General features: G+C 32.8%; 3 pseudogenes across 1 annotated transcript; all 3 read left to right on the top strand.

The window, feature by feature from the left end:
* The first annotated feature begins 8,261 nt into the window (after window positions 1-8,261).
* LOC145598386 (E3 ubiquitin-protein ligase PUB23 pseudogene) lies at window positions 8,262-9,786 on the top strand (annotated as a pseudogene).
* A 4,479-nt stretch (window positions 9,787-14,265) lies between these two features.
* On the top strand, window positions 14,266-19,058 carry LOC145597561 (uncharacterized; annotated as a pseudogene). The gene is made up of 6 exons (XR_014103373.1): window positions 14,266-14,880; window positions 14,969-15,954; window positions 16,084-16,877; window positions 16,972-17,090; window positions 17,168-18,301; window positions 19,005-19,058. The product of XR_014103373.1 is annotated as an uncharacterized LOC145597561 (transcript).
* A 405-nt stretch (window positions 19,059-19,463) lies between these two features.
* LOC145597562 (BTB/POZ domain-containing protein At3g05675 pseudogene) lies at window positions 19,464-21,248 on the top strand (annotated as a pseudogene).
* The last annotated feature ends 155 nt before the right edge of the window (window positions 21,249-21,403 follow it).

The raw sequence follows: 21,403 nt of genomic DNA, 5'->3' as shown, positions 1-21,403 counted from the left end.
TGTTTTTTTACTTAATGACATGTTCTTTTTAATCAATGACTTGTTGTTTATGTGATTTGAAATGAATACAAGTACTAATCAATTATATGTTCTTTTCATCAATTATTACTTGTAAAAGAACAACTGTGCATAATATGCAATATTTGAAATGAATACAAGTACTAATCAATTATATGTTCTTTTTTAATCAATTATTACTTGTAAAAGAACAACTGTGCATAATATGCAGTATAAGAAAATCATATAAGTTCAAAAACCTTTAATATGCTGAACCAACTACAAAATCAAAGCCAAAGTAAAACTAACATTAAATCTAAAGTTTCTTTCTAATGACAAGGTTCAAAAGGAACTACATTAACTCCAAAATACTCATCAGGTTCAAAATACTCTGGTGATCCTCCAAACTCGTTTGAATGTGCCAATACGTTTCCTTCTGGTACAGCCAAGAATTCCTGTATAATTCAACATCTGAATACAAAAAATCTATAATAAGGTAAGTAGTACATATATTAATGGAAAAAAAAGTTAAGATAAGTAAAGAACATATATATAAAAAGAACTATTCAAAAATATGTATAAAAAGAACATATATTAATGTGAAATGAACATATAAACTTTTAATTTTGTACAAAAGAACATAGAGTAAGGTAAAAAGAACAAATTTATAAAAAGAATATATATTAATGTGAAATGAACATATAAACTTTTAATTTTGTAAAAAAGAACATAGAGTAAGGTAAAAAGAACATATATATAAAAAGAACATATATTAATGTGAAATGAACACATAACCTTTAATTTTGTAAAAAAGAACATGGTATTGTGGGTTCTCAAATCTGTACCTGAATCGTAGTTTGAGCTTTTTGTTTAAATTTTGAAACACCTCTTATGGTTTTCCTTTTCCATGACTTGATTTTTTTACCCTTTAGCTTGTTGGTTATCTTTTCTTGTGTACTCTTAGGTCTAGTGTTTCTTTGCCCCTTCTTTCTTATCTTTATAGGATCTTTAATTTCTACTTGAATTGCAGCTTGTTGTTCACCATTTACATCTTCAGTTTGAACAACACATTCTTCATTAACTCCTTGTGAAACTCCTTGTGGTTCTAACAAATTCTCATCCCCTTGATCTTGTGTTACAGTTGACTGACTATCAGTGTTTGAAGACTCTTGATTTTCACTTTCATCTTTCCTTAGAAGAAGATCAATTTTGTTAGTGCACTGATCAATAGCTTCCTCAATGGCAGTTCGCGAACTCAAATCAATTTGCGCACGATTAGCAAGCCTTATAAAAAGTCCTTATAATATGTAATCTCCACACATTAGAAGGTGTAACTCCCGATTCAGCTACAACATTATCATCAACCCGAGTACACATTGCAACCTTTGTCCATCTCTTCATGATATACCTCTTTGGGATGTAGGTGATGTTGTTCAAATGAAGTACACGCAATGAGTGCTTACATAGTAGCCCAACCTCACTAAAATATTTACATGTACAATCAACTGAAACCAATGATTCATCAAAAGTAACAGTGTGCATGATCAAATCCCTCTTTGGATGCCCAACATAATACTCATAAAGAGGATGTTGAATTCCTATTGTCTATGCTGTGCAAAGAACACCACTCACAAACTTATCCTCAAATTGTGTATACACTTGAATAGTGTAAATCTTCCAAGCATGCTCCAACAAACCAACATCTGCCCACACTAAATGACGATTGCCAGTCATGCTGTCATAATCATTTGTGCCTTCTTTACTCCTCCATTCATCAACAACCTCAATGAAAGAATTGTAAAACTCACAAAGCTGCCCATGAGTGATATGAAGTCTACGAGAAACAGACCTGTTTGTAGTTTCACTTCTCTGAGAAGATAAAAATACCACCACTAAAATAGTCCTTGGAGTATGCAGAACACCACATCTCTCTGATATTATACAAATTGTTGTGCTAACTATTATTCTTGCAATCACATTTTGTAAGCATGCTGAAATTCAGATAAACATTAATGAACATAATGGTAACTAAAAAGAACATATTGTAAAGCCATAATGAACATCACTAATTGCCAAAAAAAAAAAAAAAAAAAAAAAAAAACATATTGAACATTACATTATACAAAAAAGAACATGTGAATATCACTATTTATGAAAAAGAACATAAGGTTCAATATAAACATTAATGAACATGATGCAAACTAAAAAGAACAATTGTGAAAATATAATAAACATCACTATTTCTGAAAAAGAACATTTGCATTATTAAAAGGAAAATTTGTCAAAAACAACCTTTTAAAGTGTCTATTTTATTAAAACCAACCTTTTAAATTTTTTTTTGCAACTTCAGACCACATTATAAATTTTTTTTACCAAAGACAACCTAATGCTAGTTTTCGGCGTTGACTTCATTTTTCCGATGTTAACCACGAGTGTGTGAGGCACGTGACCTCATATATTGCTAATTATACCCCTTTCCCCTCCAATTAACTCCTATTAAAACCCTTCAAAGCGACAAATTACTTTGAGAGAGGAGGGGATTTAGTACGAGTGAATTGGAGGGAACGGGGTGTAATTAGCAATATATGAGGTCACATGCCTCATACACTCTTGGTCAACATCGGAGAAATAGAGTCAACGCCGAAAACTAGCATTAGGTTGTCTTTGATACAAATAAATCATAATGTGGTCTGAATTTGTAAAAAAATATTTAAAAGGTTGTTTTAAATAAAGTGAACACCTTAAAAGGTTGTTTCTGACAAATTTTCCTTATTAAAAAGAATATATTGTAAAAGCATAATGAACATTACATTATACAAAAAAGAACATGTGATAATATAAATCATAAAATCAAAATAAAATCAGAACATCAAAAGAATGTTACCTAGACGGCTAGACCAGTAGTGCTCAAACTCCTGAATAGTATCTGTGTATTTTAGGACTATGCCCAACATGATACTGATAAAGAGGATGTTGAATTCCTATTATCTTTTTTTACTTATGTTCCTATTTTTTGTTTAAATATGTTCTTTTATCTTTTTACTTTTGCTTTATTCCTTTTATAGTAAAGAAAATTTTCATTTTTATCACTCCTTAAATCCACATAAACCTATATAAAAATATTCTTATAATAACACAAATAATATTTGTTAAAGCCTCGTAAAATTTAACAATAGAGCTCATCCTTCATTTTATCTTCAAAGTTCAAACTACGACCAAAACAACATTTTTCCACGCATCTTATAATATCATATCGTTTGTCTTATATGCATGGATGCATGGTTTACATATGAAGATCAATACTAAAATATATAATATGACAATATTTAAATTACTTTTTTATTATTGGCTAATTTGTACAAAACAACTCAACTAGTGAAATAAAATTTCTGCACAATTACCACCTTTCTAAATAGATTATTGTATACTGTAAATGACAATAATATAAAAGTAATATAAAGTAAATTATAAATTTCATGCATAAATAAATAAACTTCATGTTATAATCCCCGGAGCATTGTCACCGTCTTATATGCTTGTTAATGGTCAAAATTAGTAGTAGTTTTTCACTAACCTATTTATATACTACCTCCGATTTCAATTATCTGCATAAAGGGGTATTATTGTGAGATATAAAATATTCCTTCGTTGCAGATAATTGAAACCGGAGGTAGTATAAGAACATAGAGAAAGCAAAGTAAACTATTTCTACTAGAGTCCTAGTTTCAACAAAAAAAAAAAAAAAAAAAAAAAAAAAAAAAAAAAAAAAAGTAAACTATTTCTCCTATACAAATCCAAAATAGAAAAAAACGATGTACATATAAAAGTATGTAAATGATGACATTGACTATGATTTAAGGGATAAGGTCCGCACAAATAAAAATTTGTGTGCACATTGCAAAGGGGGATTCATGTCATGAGCTTGAAACATGCGAACTATGTAACATGCTGATGCATGCATGTATTTGGACTTGGCCTCATATTCAACTGTTAGTTTGGAAATTTAATGATTAAAGTAAAAAACAATGGAAGTTAACAAAAACCAACAACTTTATTTGTATCGGCCGACAGCCAAGTATTTCAATATTGATGAAAATGGACATTAAGCTTGATCGCAAGGATTTAGGTTGTTACACTTGAAAACATGTCTATAAGTACCTAACAAATCCAAGAAAAGATACTATTACTCCCTCCGTGTTTTTTAAGTGTTACAGTTTGACCGGCACATAGTATTAGACAATTTAATTGACTTAAATAAAATAAGAGGTAAGTGTGGTAGTTGGAGAATTAAAAAATTGTAAAAGAAAGATAGTAGGGTTAATAGTTTAATGAAAAGTAATGAATGTAAGAGGAAAAATATAATAAAAAAAGTAATAATGGGTTTGGGTGGAGACTATGATAGGAGAGAGATATATTTTAATGTAGTTTTTTCCCAAAAAGGACGTGTAACATTTATTAAAACACGGCTGGATTTGGTAAGTGTAACACTTATCACGGAGGGAATACTAATTTCATCATATTTTAATTCAATGTATTTCTATGAATTGTTCCTTTAAAGGATAATATTAGGATGAAAATTAGAAAATCATAGCAGTTGGACAATAATATGACTTATTTAGAGATAAAACCTTGTGTTTAAATAAGAACTTTATTTCAAACAGCGTGAGTAATACTTTTTCTTTTTTAAAAAAAAAGAAAAAAAAAAAGCAAAAATATTTCATTAATTAAAAGTCATACGACATTTACAATAGATATTCGACCTGCCTCCGCTGTCAAAAAAAAAAAAAAAAGATATTCGACCTGCCTTTTTTTCTATGTTTAACCGGGTGTGTCATGCACATGGTTCGCCCGAGTGTACTATCCTATTTTCAGTTTTTATTACTTCCTTAAATTTCTAATAGTTGTAACATTTTTTTAAAAATTGGACAATTTATATGTTCTCTATTTTTTTATTGCATCATGAGTGATTTCAGGCTAGTCAATGCATTACTTGTTAATATCTTTAATTATACTTTGTAAAAATTATACAATCAAAGGTAAATATTTGAGATTAAAAGTAGATATCGAGACAAATCAATTTAACTAAATCTCACGTACATTGCTGTATTTTCCTTTTGGATAAATCACAAAAGAAATAGTAAAAAAAATATTATGTAATTTATGTAAAAATCCTTATGGTGTGATACAAGAAAAACGGAGGAAGTATTATTTTATTTGACCACCTTTGTTGATTTAGGCTTGGATATTTGAATAATTCCAACTTTCATTAATTTTTAATAATCCAAACTTTAATATGAAGTATCAATATGCTTTTAATGGTCCCAATCGGTCATCCAACTTGTTATAACAAGTTATCAGACTCGTGTCAAGACGGGATTGGTAAAAAAAGATTTTTTAAAAAAATAGAATTTTTTTTAAAAAAAAAAATTAAATTAAAAAAATGCAATTAATTAATAACTAAAACCCACCACCCCTCCGCGACAACTCCAGCCACCCTCCGCATGGTGGCAGCTCCAATCACCCTACGACACTCCGGCACAGCCCAGAGCGGCAGAGCCCCCTCCCGGCCCCCGCCCCCGCCCCGGCAATGGCGCCACCTTTCCCCTACCCCCTGTCATCGTCCCTAACCCCAAAGCCCAAAATCCCTAAAAAAAACCTTTCCCGCCGCAAAATCCCCGAATTCCACCTCGCCCACCCTCGGAACCATAGCGAATAGGGGTTTTGAGGGTTGGGGGATGATTGAAGGGTGGTTTAAGTGGTGGGAAAGGTTTTTTTTAGGATTTTGGGAGTGAGGGAGGGGGTTTCTTGGTGGGTCTGTGGTGGTTTAGAGGAAAGGGCGACGGCGGGGGCGGTGCAGGGGAGTGGGTCTGGGCACGGTTCAAGTGACAGGTTGCTTGGGTTAGGCGGTGGGTGATGGCTGGGCGGGGGTGGCGCTGGTGGTGTTGTGGTGCTTTTTTACTAATTAGATTTTTTAAATTTAAATAGGTAGTTAAAGTTGTAGTTATGATTTAATTAGTAATTAAATAAAATTTAAATTTATTTTGACCAATCATGTACATTTTGTTTGGATTGATGAAAATGGAGGGAAAGGAAGGGAAGGGAAGGGAAGGGAAATTAAGGGATAGATTATCTTTCATTTGGATAACAAATGTGGAAGGAAGGGAATTGGAGGGGAGAAAAATGGAAGGATTAAATTGTAAGAATTTGATCTCTCCAACTATGGAGAGATTTGGAAGGAAAACTTATATTTCTTCCCTCCCCTCCCCTGCACCTCCCTCCCCTTCTTTTCTTCCCATTTCTTTATCCAAACACACCTGTAGTGACATAAGAACATTAAACTTTTAAAAAAGCATTACCTGTTTAACATGTTACAAGTCAATTAAGACTATTAAAAGCAAATTGATAGTAAAGTTCAAATAATTAAAAATAATCGAAAGTTGAGATTATTTTTTGCGAATGAGACAAAATTAAAATTAATACTCCCTCCGTCCCTAAATTACATTCCTCTTTGGAAATTTACACGGGAATTAAGGAGGGAAGAATAAGACAAATAACAATAATTGGATAATGCAATGGGAATTACAAAGATAGAGTAGTTATTACTCATGACATGTCATCAATCCTTTGCAAAAAAAAGGACCAATCACATGCTCCTAATTGAAAATTTTTAACCAATCATATTCATTGTAATTTGGCACAAGCATTATGAGTGAGATTAGGTAAGGATGAGTGAGAAAGCATTAAATATAAAACAGAAAAAGAGAGTTGATTTACTAAAAAAACATACTTAAAATAGAAAGGAAGAATGTAATTTTGGAATACCCAAAATAGAAAGGAGGAATGTAATTTAGGGATGGAGGGAGTATTGTCAATTTTTCAAGAGAAGAAAAAAAAAAAAAAAAAACCGAAAGTACTGAAAACAGTGGAATTGGAGTATATAGTGACAAAACATAGTGGTCAAAAAAGGGTAGATGAAAGAAACGCACACCAAAATGGCCATAGTAGCTAAACTAGCAGTAATGCATAGGTAGCCGCCTGGAAGATTCAATCATAGTGTCGGCATCTGCGCACCTGCTTCTTTATTATTTTTAATATCATAAATATTTATCCCATAATAAATTAAATAGACTTTTTATTTAAATTGACCACGAGTTTATCCATCATTATCATATATTTTTCTTAGTTGTCTCTTCTTTTACTTAATTAGCTTGTACTATTACTACTTTCTTAGAAAGTCAAATTTACGCAGCACCTCATTTTTGCATGCATGTCCCTATCTTTTCAACATTTGTATTTAGTGGGTTGTTTCATTTGAACAATTAATCTGATCATTTTGGTTTATATATCATTATTTATATATGTTTAATTATATTGCTTTTATTACATACATGTTTAATAGTCTTAAGTAAAGTCCTTGAAATCAATTTTATATAGACAAATCAAAGATTTTATCTATTAAATGATTTACAAAAAAAAGTAGTAAATTAGTATAATGTACGTATTAAATTAGGACTCATAAAATTGCAAAAGTTTGTGTACAATAAATGCAGGATGTTATAGTTAGCGACTTAGCGTGTACCATTAATCGAGTACGATGTGTATCAAATCAACGTCCCTAAAATATATGTTACATATGACTTTTATAGTCAAAGATGTTAAAGAATATTCAAGTGTCATACGCAATCACTTTTATAGTTAAAGATCTATTCCATGAGATACACATATGTATTGTGTATTTTAACAACTTTTAATATCGAAGTTTTGCATAATTGACCACTATTGGTCGAATGTAATATGAATACATTTAGTTTAGGCTCAAAATTTATGTTACTTAAGATAATTATTACCACTCACTCGGCATGAGATTATAAGCAAAAACCTTAAATTTTCCTCTTAATCTTGACATAATCAACAAACTTGTTTTTTCAAAAAGAATATTCCTGAATTTTGTAGAAAATTTCCACTAACACAACTGATTATTATAATCATAATATTACAGCCAAACTTTTGCAAAAACCAGGTTGTAATTTATTAATCAAAAATAAGAAGAAAAGTTGTATTAGTCATATACGATTGTCTTGAGCCTTTCAATTAGTTTGAAAAGTCTACCTTAATTTTTAATGAAAATAATTTTTCATTTCTTTGTTTTTTCCGTGTTTTGACCTTTGAATTTCATACACTGTACCAACCTTACATATATATATAACCCCAAAAACCATCAACAAAAACAACAAATAATCTCTCCATTTCCAAAACCTTCAAACACTTCAAAATCCAACATATCACTTACAATTACATCTTTAATAATTCCTACAAAATTAACCTTTAAAAAGTCAACCAAAAAACCACCCAAAAAAAGAAAAATGAATCATAATGAAGAAATAGATGTTCCACCATTTTTTATTTGCCCAATTTCATTACAAATAATGAAAGATCCAGTTACAATTTCAACAGGAATTACTTATGATCGTGAAAGTATTGAAAAATGGGTGTTTACTAACAATAATACAACATGTCCTGTTACTAAACAACCTCTTAACATTGATTCATCTGATATTTTTCTTACACCTAATCATACTCTTAGGAGGCTTGCTCAATCTTGGTGTACTCTCAATGCTTCCTTTGGCGTCGAACGCTTTCCTACGCCGAAGCCCCCGGTTACGAAAACACAGGTCTTGAAGCTTATTGATGATGCCTCCAACTCGTCCGCTCACCGCCTTGTTAAGAATCTTGAGAGGCTCAAGTCTATTGCTTATGGAAGTAGTGCTAACAAGCGTTGCTTGGAGACTACCCCGGGTGTTGCCGAGTTCTTGGTGCGTCTTATTGTAGTTAGTGACTCAGATGAAGATAATAATAAGTATACTACTTACAATAGTGTGAGCGATGAAGCTTTGAGGATACTATCTCATCTTCAGATATCGGATGAGATGGTGTTAAAGAAGGTGTTGAAGGAGAATGATGGATTGTTGGTTGATTCATTGGTGAGGATTATGCACAAGAATAGCTACGAGTCGAGGGCGAATGCTGTAGGGCTAATGAAGCAGCTTGTACAAGTAGCCGAGCCTACGCAGTTAGTTGCATTTAGTCGTGAACATTTTGTAGAAGTAGTTGAATTGATAAAAGATGATGTGTCCCCTAAGGCTACCAAGGCAGCGCTTAAAGTGTTGGCCTTGGCGTGTCCCTGGGGGAGGAACAGGATTAGGGTTGTCGAGGCAGGGGCGGTGCCAGTAATGATCGAGCTTCTATTGTTGTGTAATGAGAGGAGGAATATTGAAATGGTACTAGCAGTGTTGGACCAGCTCAGCGGGTGTGCTGAGGGAAGGGCCGAGTTGCTAGGCCATGCCGCGGGTTTGGCTGTGGTGTCAAAGAAAATTCTTAGAGTGTCTCATTTTGGTACGGAGAGGGGGATAAAGATATTGTACGCCATTTCGAAATATTCGGGGTCTCCGAGTGTGGTGCAGGAGATGGTGCAGTTAGGGGTGGTGACAAAGTTGTGCTTGGTATTACAAGTTGATTGTGAGGCAAAGACTAAGGAAAAGGCTAGAGAGATCTTGAAGATGCATGCTAAGGCTTGGAAGAACTCTCCTTGTGCTCCTGCTCATGTCTTTGGATCTTTGAATTAGGCAATTAGCTAAATTAAATTGTAGTTTAATTTAGATGTTAGAGTTAAATCATTATTTGGTGTACATAAAACGATCCATTATTATTGAACATTAAATCAAATTTAGATTAAAATCTTATACGGTTGGAACAACTTTTTTTAAAAGAAAATGAAACGACAATTTTGATCACTCCAATTATACTTGTTAAGAATTTATTTTCGATTATTTTTCTGGACTTATTAAAATTTTCTCAAATATCTTTATCTCTCAAAATTATCAAGAATATCTCCATTCTTTAAATAGATTTTCTTCATCATTTGATGAAATCAAAACTAACTAGCATAAGACATTCATTTGATTCAATCAATCACAACTATTGCCATTCTTTCATTTGAAGAAAATTTTGCAAAATGCCACCTTTTAAGTCTTTTTTTTTTTTTTTTTTTTTTTTTTTTTTTTTTTGTGTGCATATAACTACTTTTTAAAAAAAATGTTGCAAAAGACCATCAATTTTAAAAATTTGTCCCAAATTACTACTTTTTAAGCCAAATTTATCAATTGTTTTACATTAAACTGGTGGTAAGTTGCAACTAAAGTTTTAAAATTGGTGGTCTTTGCAACAATTTTCTTAAAACGTGGTTATATGCAAAAATCATATTTAAAAGGTGGTTTTTTGTAAAATTTCCTATCTTGAATCCCCTGAAAATCAAATGCATTCAACAAATAAAGCCAATTCAATCAAATGAAAGACATTTAATCAAATTTAATTGAGAAATATATAAATCAAGTAAAAGTCAAATCAATTTAAACAAAATAAATTAAATCAAATGAAAGTCAAATGCATTCAACAAAGCTTGTTGAGTCAAATGAAAGTCAAACACATTAAAACAAAGCGAATTGAACCAAATGAAAATCAAATGCATTAAACAATGCTACTTATATCAAATAAAAGTCAAATGCATTTAGTTAAGCTATTTGAATCAAATGAAAGTCAAATAATACATTCAAACAAAGCAAATTGAATCAACTAAAAGTCAAATTTTATAAAAGTAATTGAATCAAATGAAAGTCAAATACTTTGAACAAAATCAATTGAAAGTCAAACGCATTCCAACAAAGCAAATTGAAATTAATGAAAGTCATATGCATTCAACAAACCTTATTGAGGCAAATAAAAGTCAAAGACATTATAAAAACCAAATTTAATCAAATGAAAGTCAAACACATTCAAACAAAGCAAGTTAAATCAAATGAAAGTCAAATGCATTCAATTAAGCTTATTGAAGCAAATGAACGTCATATGCATTCAAACAAATTAAAGAAAATTGAATCAAATAAAAGTCTAACACAACTAATAGAATCAATTAAAAGTCAAATACACTTAACAATGCTTCTGGAATCAAATGAAAGTCAAACACATCCAAACAAAGCAAATTGAATCAAACAAAACTCATAAAATACATTGAAACATAGAAAATTGAATCAAATGAAAATCAGACACATTTGAAGAAAACTAATAAATTTGAATGAAAATCAGACACATTCAAAGAAAACTAATTGAATCAAATGAAATCATAATGCATTTTACAAAGCTAATTGAAACAAGTGATACTCATCAATGTATTCAACAAAGCAAGTTGAATCAAATAAAAGTCAAGCACATTCAAATAAGGATAATTGAATCAATTGAAGGCAAATGCATTCAACAAAGCTTATTGAATCAAATGAAAGTCAAACACATTCAAACAAATTCAATGAATAAAATAAAAGAGAAACATATTTAAACAAAGTTAATTAAATCAAATAAAAGTCAAATGAATCTAACAAAGCTAATTAAATCAAATAAACGTTGAATGCATTCAACAAAGCTTATTGAATCAAATAAAAGTAAAAACATATTCAAATAAAGCTAATAATTAAATATTATTTTAAAAAAGTCAAATTCATTCAGCAAAGCTAGTTTAAATAAAAGTTAAATACATTTTAAAAAAAAACCAATTGGATGTTGGTGTAGTGGTGATTGCGACTATACTTGGTAAGGAGAACATGTGTTCGATTCCCCTGCAACAACAATTGGGAGGAGACTGGAACCTGAACCACCCTTAACTGATCCGAATCCGAATTAGCCCAAAGGGTGAACCGGGTGGAGCACAAAAAAAAAGCTATTTGAATTGTATGAAAGTCAAATGTAGTAAACAAATCTTCTTGAATCAAATAAAAGTCAAGCACATTCAAACAAAAGCTAATTGAATCAAATGAAATTCAAACACATTCAAACAAAACAAATAGAATCAAATGAAATTCAAACACATTCAAACAAAGTAAATTGAATCAAATGAAAGTCAAACATAAAACAAAGAAAAATAAATTAAATGAAAGTCAAATGAATTCAACAAACCTAATCGAATCAAATAAAAGTCAAACACATGCGAACAAAATTGATTGAATCAAACAAAAGTCAAATATATTCAAACAAAGAAAAAAAATTAAATGATAGTCAAATGCATTCAACAAACCTTATTGAATCAAATGAAAGTCAAACTCGTTAAAAAAATTTAATTGAATCAGATTAAAATCAAATGCATTTTATAAAACTAGATGAATCAAATGAAACTCAAATGTATTCAACCAAGCAAATTAAATTGAACACAACAAAAGTCATACAAATTCAGACAAAGCTAATAATTAATTCAAATGATGAGAGTCAAAGGCATTCAACAAAGCTTATTAAATCAAATGAAAGTCAAACACATTCAAACAAAGAAAATAGAATCAAATGAAAGCAAACAAATTTTAACAAAGAAAATTAAATTTAATGAAAGTCAAATGAATTCAACAAACCTTATTGAATCAAATGAAGTCAAACATGCAAACAAAGCTAGCTAGCTAATTAATTCAAACAAAAGTCAAATGCATTCAAACAAAGAAAAAAAATAAGTTAAAGTCAAATACTTCAATAATGAACCTTATTGAATCAAATTAATTAAAGTCAAACAATTTTAAACTAAACTAATTAAATCAAAGAAAGTCAAATGCATTGAATCAAATGAAAGTCAAGAACATTCAACAAAGTTAATTTAATCAAATGAAAGTCAAATATACATTTGAGCGAAACTAATTTATTCAAATAAAAGTCTAATGCATTCAACAAAGCTAATTAAATCAAATGAACATTAAATGCATTAACAAAGCTCATTGAAACAAACGAGAGTCAATCACATTCAAAAACACAAATTGAATCTAATGAAAGTTAAATGCATTAAATAAAAATAATTGAATCAACTAAATGTCAAACACATTAAACAAAACTGATTGAATCGAATAAAAGCCAAATGCATTTATCAAAGCTTACTTAATAAAATGAAAGTCAAACACACTCCAACAAAGCTAATTATATCAAAATGAAAGTCAAATACATTAAAACCAAACTAGTCGAATCAAATTAAATATAAAGTCAAATTATTCAAACAGAGATGAATCATAGTTAATATCATTTAAACAAAGCAAATTGAATCAAATGAATGTCGAACGCAATAAGCAAAGCTTATTGAATCAAATGAAAGTCAAACACATTCAAACAAAGTTAATTGAATCAAATGAAAGTCAAATACATTAAAACCAAACTATTCGAATCAAATTAAATTTAAAGTCAAATTTATTCAAACAATAGATGAATCAAATGGTAGTTAATCACATTTAAACAAAGCAAATAGAATCAAATGAATGTCAAATGCAATAAACAAAGATTATTGATTCAAATTAAAGTCAAACACATTCAAACAAAGCTAATTGAGAGCTTAATCTGAATGACTGATCTGAAACTTATTGGAGCTGAGCTGAACTGAACTTAATATTTTATGAGAGTATGAAATTAAGAACTAAACTAAACTTATTAGAACTGAATTGAAAATAATCTAAAGAGAACATACCCTGAATCAAATGAAAGTCATATGCATTCAACAAAGTTTATAATCAAATGAAAGTCAAACACATTCACATAATGTTAATTAAATAAAATGAAAGTCAAACACATTTGAACAAAGCTAATTGAATCAAATAAAAGTCAAATGCATTAAAAAAATCTAACTATTCAAATGAACGTTAAATATATTTAACAAAGCTTATTAAATATAATGAAAGTCAAACACAAATTTATAAAGCCTTTTGAATCTAATGAAAGTCAACTTATACATTTAGTAAAGCTAATTAAATAAGTGAAAAGTCTTTCACCAAAAAAAAAAAAAAAAAAAAAAAAGTGAAAAGTCAAGTACGATCAAATACAGCTTATTGAATCAAATGAAAATAAAATGTAATACACTCCATTATTCTAGCTAAAAGGTTTTTTTTTTTTTCCTTTTTTTTTATTTGCCAAATCCAATAAATATTATCGTGCCGAGAAAATTCAATCCGGCCCAATATGAGAGTGGCCATGAAACTAACCGTAAAACTCCACGTGCTCGTGCCATATTATCACTCTTCTTTCAGACAAATTAGACACTCTCAACTCAATCTGTGAAAGTCGAAGAGAGAGAAAATAGTGTGCTCAAATCAATTGCTTTACCAATTTCAAACCTTAGAATTTTGTGCAAATTTTCTAATTCTAATAATACAATGCAAGATTACAACTCATAAAATCAAGGTAATTAACTAATTTTTCTACGTTTTTATGTTTTAATCATCATTTTGTGTATTTGTATGCATCTTGTTTGTTAATTACTTTTTAGATTGTTAATTTGAGTGTTATAATTTCGGTAATAATTTGAACTATACAATCAATTGAAAACAAACTGCAATTTGTATGCTTTGTTGATCTTTAATTAGAATAATCACTGATTTCTAACAAACCAATTTGTTATTATAAGCTCATATTTGCAATAGCCAATTGCAAAGGATAAAGGTGTATAAATGTGTTTGTTATAGTGTTGAATTAACTTAGTTTCAAAAGGCGCGGCGAGCGGTGAGCCTACCGCAGGCGCGCGCCTGTGTCCGCTTAAAGTGGAGGCGCAAGGCGAGCCGCCTGCGCGCTTTATGGTGTTGATGCGCGTCTTTATAATTTTTTGAGGGACCAGCCATTTTAATTTATTTAAACATCTAACTGAATACATAGAAGAAACCAAAAAAAAAAAAAAAAACCCTCATTTGGATAGTTGGACCTCAATTCTTTCTCCTTCGAAGGCCGGAAAACCCTAGCTGTGCCCTGCTGCAGCATCACCATACCAGCATTGTTCGGTAGTGATCCCCGAGTTTGCCGGCTCGACTGTGCTGACTCTCTTTGATTGAGGTATATGATTTTTTTTATTTCTTTCTTTTTGTTAAATTGGTAGTTGGTTAGTCTTTGTTTATTTTGGGTATGTTGTTTGTGTTTTCAGCTTGTTGTTTAGTTGTTTAAGAATTAAGATGATGAATTCTGGTAATTTGGATTTGGCGATTTCCTCTCCGGGTTCATTGGACCCTAAGGATCCGGCAAGGAAATATGGAAGGCCGGAACCTAATAATAGGAACAATTTTACTTGCAATTTTTGTGGTAAAGTAACTAAGGGAGGGGCTTATCGTTTAAAGCAACATTTGGTTGGAGGGTTTAGAAATGTGACTAAGTGCTTTAGTTGTCCGGAGCATGTAAGGGAGGAAGTGAAGTCGTTTATGATAAAGAAGCAACTAGCAAAGAGTGGTGGTCGAATATTACCAAGAGTAACTCAATATGATGTTGATGGTTATAACGATGAGGAGGAAGATTGTGAGACATTGAACTCTAAGGGAGGTAGCTCGGGTAAAGTGGCTAAAAGACCAAGAAAAATGGGTCAGGTGGACATGTACTTCACTCCTAGTCGTGAAGATGCAATCAAGCATAGAAAGAATGGGAGTGAAGGGAGGCATCAAGGTAATTGTGATGAGGAGTCTAGGGATAAAGTATGTAGAGTTATAGCTAGGTGGTTTTATGATGCGGGAATGCCATTTAGTGCAGCAAATTATGAAAGTTTTGGGGAGATGATTGAATTAATTGGACAATATGGTCCTGGCTTGAAACCACCAAGCGTGCATGAGCTAGAAGCTCCCCTCCTTCAAAAGGAAGTAGATGACATTCTTAAGCAAATGGAGGAGCATAAAAAAGAGTGGGCACAAAGAGGTTGTTCAATTATAGTTGATGGATGGCATGATTCAGTTGCTGAAAAGGATTTTGTTAACTTTCTAGTCAACTCTTCAAAGGGCTCCGTGTTTATAAAATCAATAGATGTGTCTGAAATTGTGGAAGATGTTAACTTGCTATTTCAAATGTTGGATACCATGGTGGAGGAAATTGGAGAGAAGAATGTGGTCCAAGTGGTGACAAGTTATACACCTAATTATGTTAAAGCAGGTAAGAATATGAGTTCCTTTCTTCTCATTTTTTTTTCTTTATTTTATATATTTTTTAATTTCATAGCATGATGATAATTTGAGCCTGATTTTGTTTTCTTCTGTTTTTTCTATTTTTATAAAATTTTAGGAAGATTACTAGAGGCCAATAGGCCATGTCTTTATTGGACTCCATGCGCGACACGTTGTATTGATCTCATGCTGGAGGATATTGGAAAAATTACTAAAGTTAAGGATGCATTGAAGAAGTGCAATTTCATCAATGACTATCTAGATAGCCATGTGTCTCTTGTGAACATGATGAGAAAGTTCACAAATCAAGGAAATCTTTGTCGGCCAAGATTCGCATCATCTTTCGTTACTCTTGCACTCACAAGCAAAGAAACAACTTAAGGAAGATGGTTAAATCTCAAGAATGGAATGCTTCCAATCAACCAAAAGAAGTTGGGGCAAAGAAAGTTGCATCCTTTATTTTGCAAGACACTTTTTGGGAGAATGTTGTTTATGCTCTTAAGTTGTCAGGACCACTAATTAAGATTTTAAGAATGCTTGATGAAGAGAAAAAGCCGTCCATGGGATACATATATGAAGCTATGGACAGAGCCAAAGAAGCTATTGCTAATAGTTTTACTACGGAGGAGCACTACAAGAAAGCCTTTGAGTATATTGATGAAAGATGGAATTGTCAGCTTCATCGACCTTTGCATGCGGCAGGCTATTTTCTAAATCCAGAACTTCATTACGATAACCCTGATGTATCAGGTTGTGAAGAAGTTATGACGGGTTTTCTTGATTGCCTTACACGGTTGGTCCCAGAAATTGATCTTCAAGACAAGATTAGTTTTGAATTAGATGCATATCGAAATGCTTCCAGTCTCTTTGGCCTACCCATAGCTGTTAGGCAAAGGAAGACAAAACCTCCAGGTAAAAAAATAATATGAATTTAGGAATGCCAATCATTGACATCTTTGTTGTCTTATACTAATTATTGAATTTCTCAATGTTTGGTTGTTAATAGCGGAGTGGTGGTTTACATATGGATGTTCAACACCCAACCTCCAAAAGTTTGCGATGAGAGTTGTTAGCCTCACATGTAGTGCTATTGGTTGTGAAAGGGATTGGGATGGTTTTCAACTTGTAAGTAGATAATTTTCTTGAATTATTATTGAACTAAGTTTTGATAACATAAACTTATACATTTTAACCTGTAACAGCTCCATACCAAGAAGAAAAACAAATTGGCAGAAGGTAGATGGAATGATCTGGTCTTTGTGAAATTCAGTCGTGCATTGCAATGCCGGTACAGTAGGAAAGAAGCCACCAATCCCGTTCTCTTGGAAGAGAATGATGATTGTAATGAGTGGCTACTTGGGAAAATGGATGAGAACTCTTGTGCTGGTGAAGATAATTTTGTGTTTGATGGTGATTATTCAAATTGGGGTGCAATTGGTGGAGTTGTGTCACTGCGGCATCAAGGATGGTTATTCATGGCTCCAAGCCCTCCTCGTTTAAAGCTAATAGAGGAAAGGGTCATGCTAGTAGCTCGTCTCACAAAACATCTATTAGAATGATGACATCCGATGATGAAAGTGAGATGGAAGAAGACATTGGTGTAGATGATGTTTATGTAGATGATAGTGATGAGTATGTTGATCTTAGTTTTGAAGAGCTCACCTCTGATGAGCCTAGGCAAAAGGTGAAGAGCATTGGAAACCCAATCACATCAGACACACCCCGTCCCAGTGACTTACAGCTGCAGGGCAACTCTAATCACCTTCGGCGGAGTGCAAGGCACAAGGTACAGCGCCTTAAGCGCTTCTAGGCTAGAGTCTCGTGAGAGAAGAGATCTGATTTTAAACCAAAGAAGAAAAAAAAAAACACCCATCGTGGATGAATCTTGCACAAGTTATAAGATTAAACTACATCTGTAGGACTTATGCAGATGAATCAAACGAAAGAAATAAGGGACTAAGGGAGAGTAGTAGAAATTAGAGTACCATGGCTAGTAAGGTACTCGAGCTACCTGCATATATCTGTTCTGATCGACCAATTATTAGTGACTCTTTCTTATACGATTATGGGTCTTAAGCATCAGTTTCTTCAGCAAGTACCACATTTTAGACAGACATTGTAGTAGTAAAGATTAGCAAATTTTTGTCAGCCCTTGAGGAGAAATTTCAGTGGTAAAGATTCAAGAGAACCTTGAGCTACGTCGTCTATCATTGTTGTACTCTGGCTTTGAGTTTTTGGATCAATCAACTACAGCTTTGCTCTTAAAGATATAACTCAATACTGCTTATTTTGAGGATGCTTAAGGAACATGGAGATTTATGTGTTCTTCATTTTACGTGCGTAACTTGCAGCATTTACTTATCCCTCCTGTAAATTATTTCTTTTGTGCTATCAGTTGATGATGCTTGCAAATATTCCTGATACTGGCAAAGCAGTAACAAATGAAGCAATCAACCCTTTGACTGACTAATTCAGTTTGACTTATGCTTCTATTTTACAGTAAAATTCCTCTTATACTGTATGCAGATGTAGTTATGTCGTAAATTTTCATTTCCTCTCCTAGTCTGGTCTAAGGAATGTTGAATCTTGTGCTGCTGGTGTGGATGTGTCCTTATTTGTAGTCGCTGACTTATGAGTAGTTGGCTGTTCAGTTTTTGACTTAAATTTCTCATTTGTCTTTTATACTTATGAATAGTTTGAAACGAAGGGAGAATATGAGGCTAGAGCATTTGAGTTAAATAAATTCAACTAGAATTAGCTATATGTATAAGACTTTTTGCAATTTGACAAAAGACATTGTTTTGTTGCTCAATGTTCAAAATATTGATGTAGTGATTGAGCGATTATCTTTAGTAGCTGACTAGCTTCATTGGGATCTTACTGATCTATCCCCTTCAGCATGTAATATCATTCAAGTTATTGATGGTGCCTACTGACTTTGATAGCCACCGTAGAATAATATCATTTGGCTTAAGGTCTTATGGTTAAAAATTCTGGTAATTACTATAACATGCTCTTCATTGTTTTGTGAATCTGTAGTTGTGATGATTGGTTGCTTCATGCCCAAAGCTGCCTGTCAGTTTAATGGACAAGCCTGTAAGTATCTAGACCAGTTGGCTCTTTTATCCTTTCTCAAATTTGCTGCTATGTTGTCTCTCTGTAACTGACTATGGATATAATAGGGTGAGAGAATTTTGTATAAATTTTTAACCCAGATGCATTTTGTACCTCTGTTGAAAATTTTGAGCTGCAAGAAGATTTGCTATAGCTCAGACCTGAGCTTGACTTAAGCTTGAAATGCACAATTGGCGGCTTAGCGCTGAGTGCACTCACAGCCTGAGTTGAGCTCGAGTAAGAAGCTGTGGCCAAGTTTAATTTATTTTTAAAAAGTTGGCCAATGAGGAAAAGTATACATTTGTATATGCATATATTTGCTTGTATATATGTGCTGGTTGCACACCGTATTCTCTATTCTAATTATTTCATTTTGGGTCTATAATGACTTTTGAGCAGGAGAATGGTATAGCTACTTCATTCAAATTTAATGACCGACCAACTAGTGATGTTGTTGTTAGGCTGCGGACTCCTGAAGGTCGTGACGAGTGGTTATATTGCCACTCCTCCATCCTTGTCAAGAAAAGTAAGTATTTTGCTGATCGTCTCTCTGACACTTGGCCAACATGTCAGATCCTTGATGCGCGCAGCTGTGTTGAGGTTCATTGCCAAGAATCTGACTTTGACTACAATATCACACTTCTACGTCTCCTATATGTGTCTGACAGCTTGATTTCTGAAAGTTGGCATGGTGTTCGAAACACCCTTGGCATCCTTCGAGTGGCTGTTGAACTGGGATGCCCTCAAATTATTACCTCTTCTGTAGAGTATTTGGAAGCTGTCCCTTGGGAAGAGGCTGAAGAGGAGGAAATTCTACATACCATACCGGCCATTGGACCCACAGCTTACTCGATTCTAGCCCGCCTTCAACCAGTAGATCAGGAAGCCATTTGGAGGATATTTATGTCAGCCATTCGATTTGCCACTTCATCACCACTTCCATCATTGAAGGATCTCAAATCTTCGGCCCAAGAGCAGCTAGAGTACATGCTTGCTGAGGATGATGATGCTCCACTTCTCACTTCATGTGATGAGCTGAAGTTAGAGGTGAGAGACTGTATTAAAAGACTCTTATTGAGATTTAGTGCTCTTCTAGAATCTTTGTTGAACGAGCTTGAAGCAACAGATTATGTGGCTGAAGAGTTTGAGCTGCTACAATCATATTTATCGGACCTATCATGGGCATGTCAGATATCTGCTAAACTTGAAATAATGAGAGATTTAGTGATTTTTTGGCTAGAGGTTTCTGATATGATTGTCAAGCTTATTGAGAAAGCAAGTTCAAAAGTAGAAACGCTTGAGATAAAGATGAAGGTGATTGAGGTAGCAACAAAAGTATTAGAAGCAGTAGGGTATGGAAACGTTGTTTTGCCAACTGCAAAGAGGCTTCACATGGTAAAGTTATGGCTCCCCTTTGCAAGAGTTACAAAGCCTTTGATCGATACTGCTCCATCTGATACCGAGGAGGATAATTTGAAGCCGAAAATAGATTGTGAGGTGTGGCAGACCTTAGAATCTGCATTTGTTTCGATCATTCTTGCGTTGCCATCAGGGGACCAGGCAAAGATTCTAACAGAATGGTTGGATAATCAACATATTCAGTATCCCGACTTAACTGAGGCATTTGAGGTATGGTGCTATAGGTCTAAGGTTGCCAAAAAGAGGCTGGCACCGTTTGCTGCATCATTAGTATGATTATTTTAGAGATTGCAATGTGTTACATCAATATTATGCTTGTCCAACATTGAGCATGCTTATATGCTATATGAATATTATGATAGGTTGCTCTGACTAGTTCTTGTGACGAATTTATGTCCATGTTTAGTTGCTTATAGTAGCTAAATTAAGGTAGAATTGGATACCTCTGCCTGCAGAAGCTTGGGTTTAGTAACAGTCGGTGTACGTCAGGAAAGATAGTGACAGTGATACTACTATGATAAGATGTTAGCAATGGCATTGGCGGTAGGAAAAAGGGTGGGGGGAGGGGGGTTCGCTGGGGACAGTGAGGAAAAGGAAGGCTGGAGGAGGTGGTAACAGTTATTAAATGTGTAATTTGGATCAACTGTATTGCTCTAGTAAATTATTGTTGAATAAACTTGTGAGTTGAACCATTTTAATCGAGAAAAGTGGTAAAGAAATGTAGGGGATTGTTTGTCTGTATTGGTTTTATCTATATAGTGTATAAATATAAGGGAAATTTGTGAATAAAAGGGGATCATTTTATAACTTGTTATTAACAGTTCATCTTTCATTTTATAAATATAAGGAAAAAGTCACAAGACGAACTTGTGACCCCCTTTTATCCATACATTGGTTTTATCTAT

The sequence above is a fragment of the Chenopodium album genome, chromosome 20 (genome assembly GCF_948465745.1).
Source record: "Chenopodium album chromosome 20, dcCheAlbu1.1, whole genome shotgun sequence".
Taxonomy (NCBI): Eukaryota; Viridiplantae; Streptophyta; class Magnoliopsida; order Caryophyllales; family Amaranthaceae; genus Chenopodium; species Chenopodium album.
The sequence above is the reverse complement of the archived record's forward strand: the minus strand, read 5'-3'. Positions and strand labels throughout refer to the sequence as shown.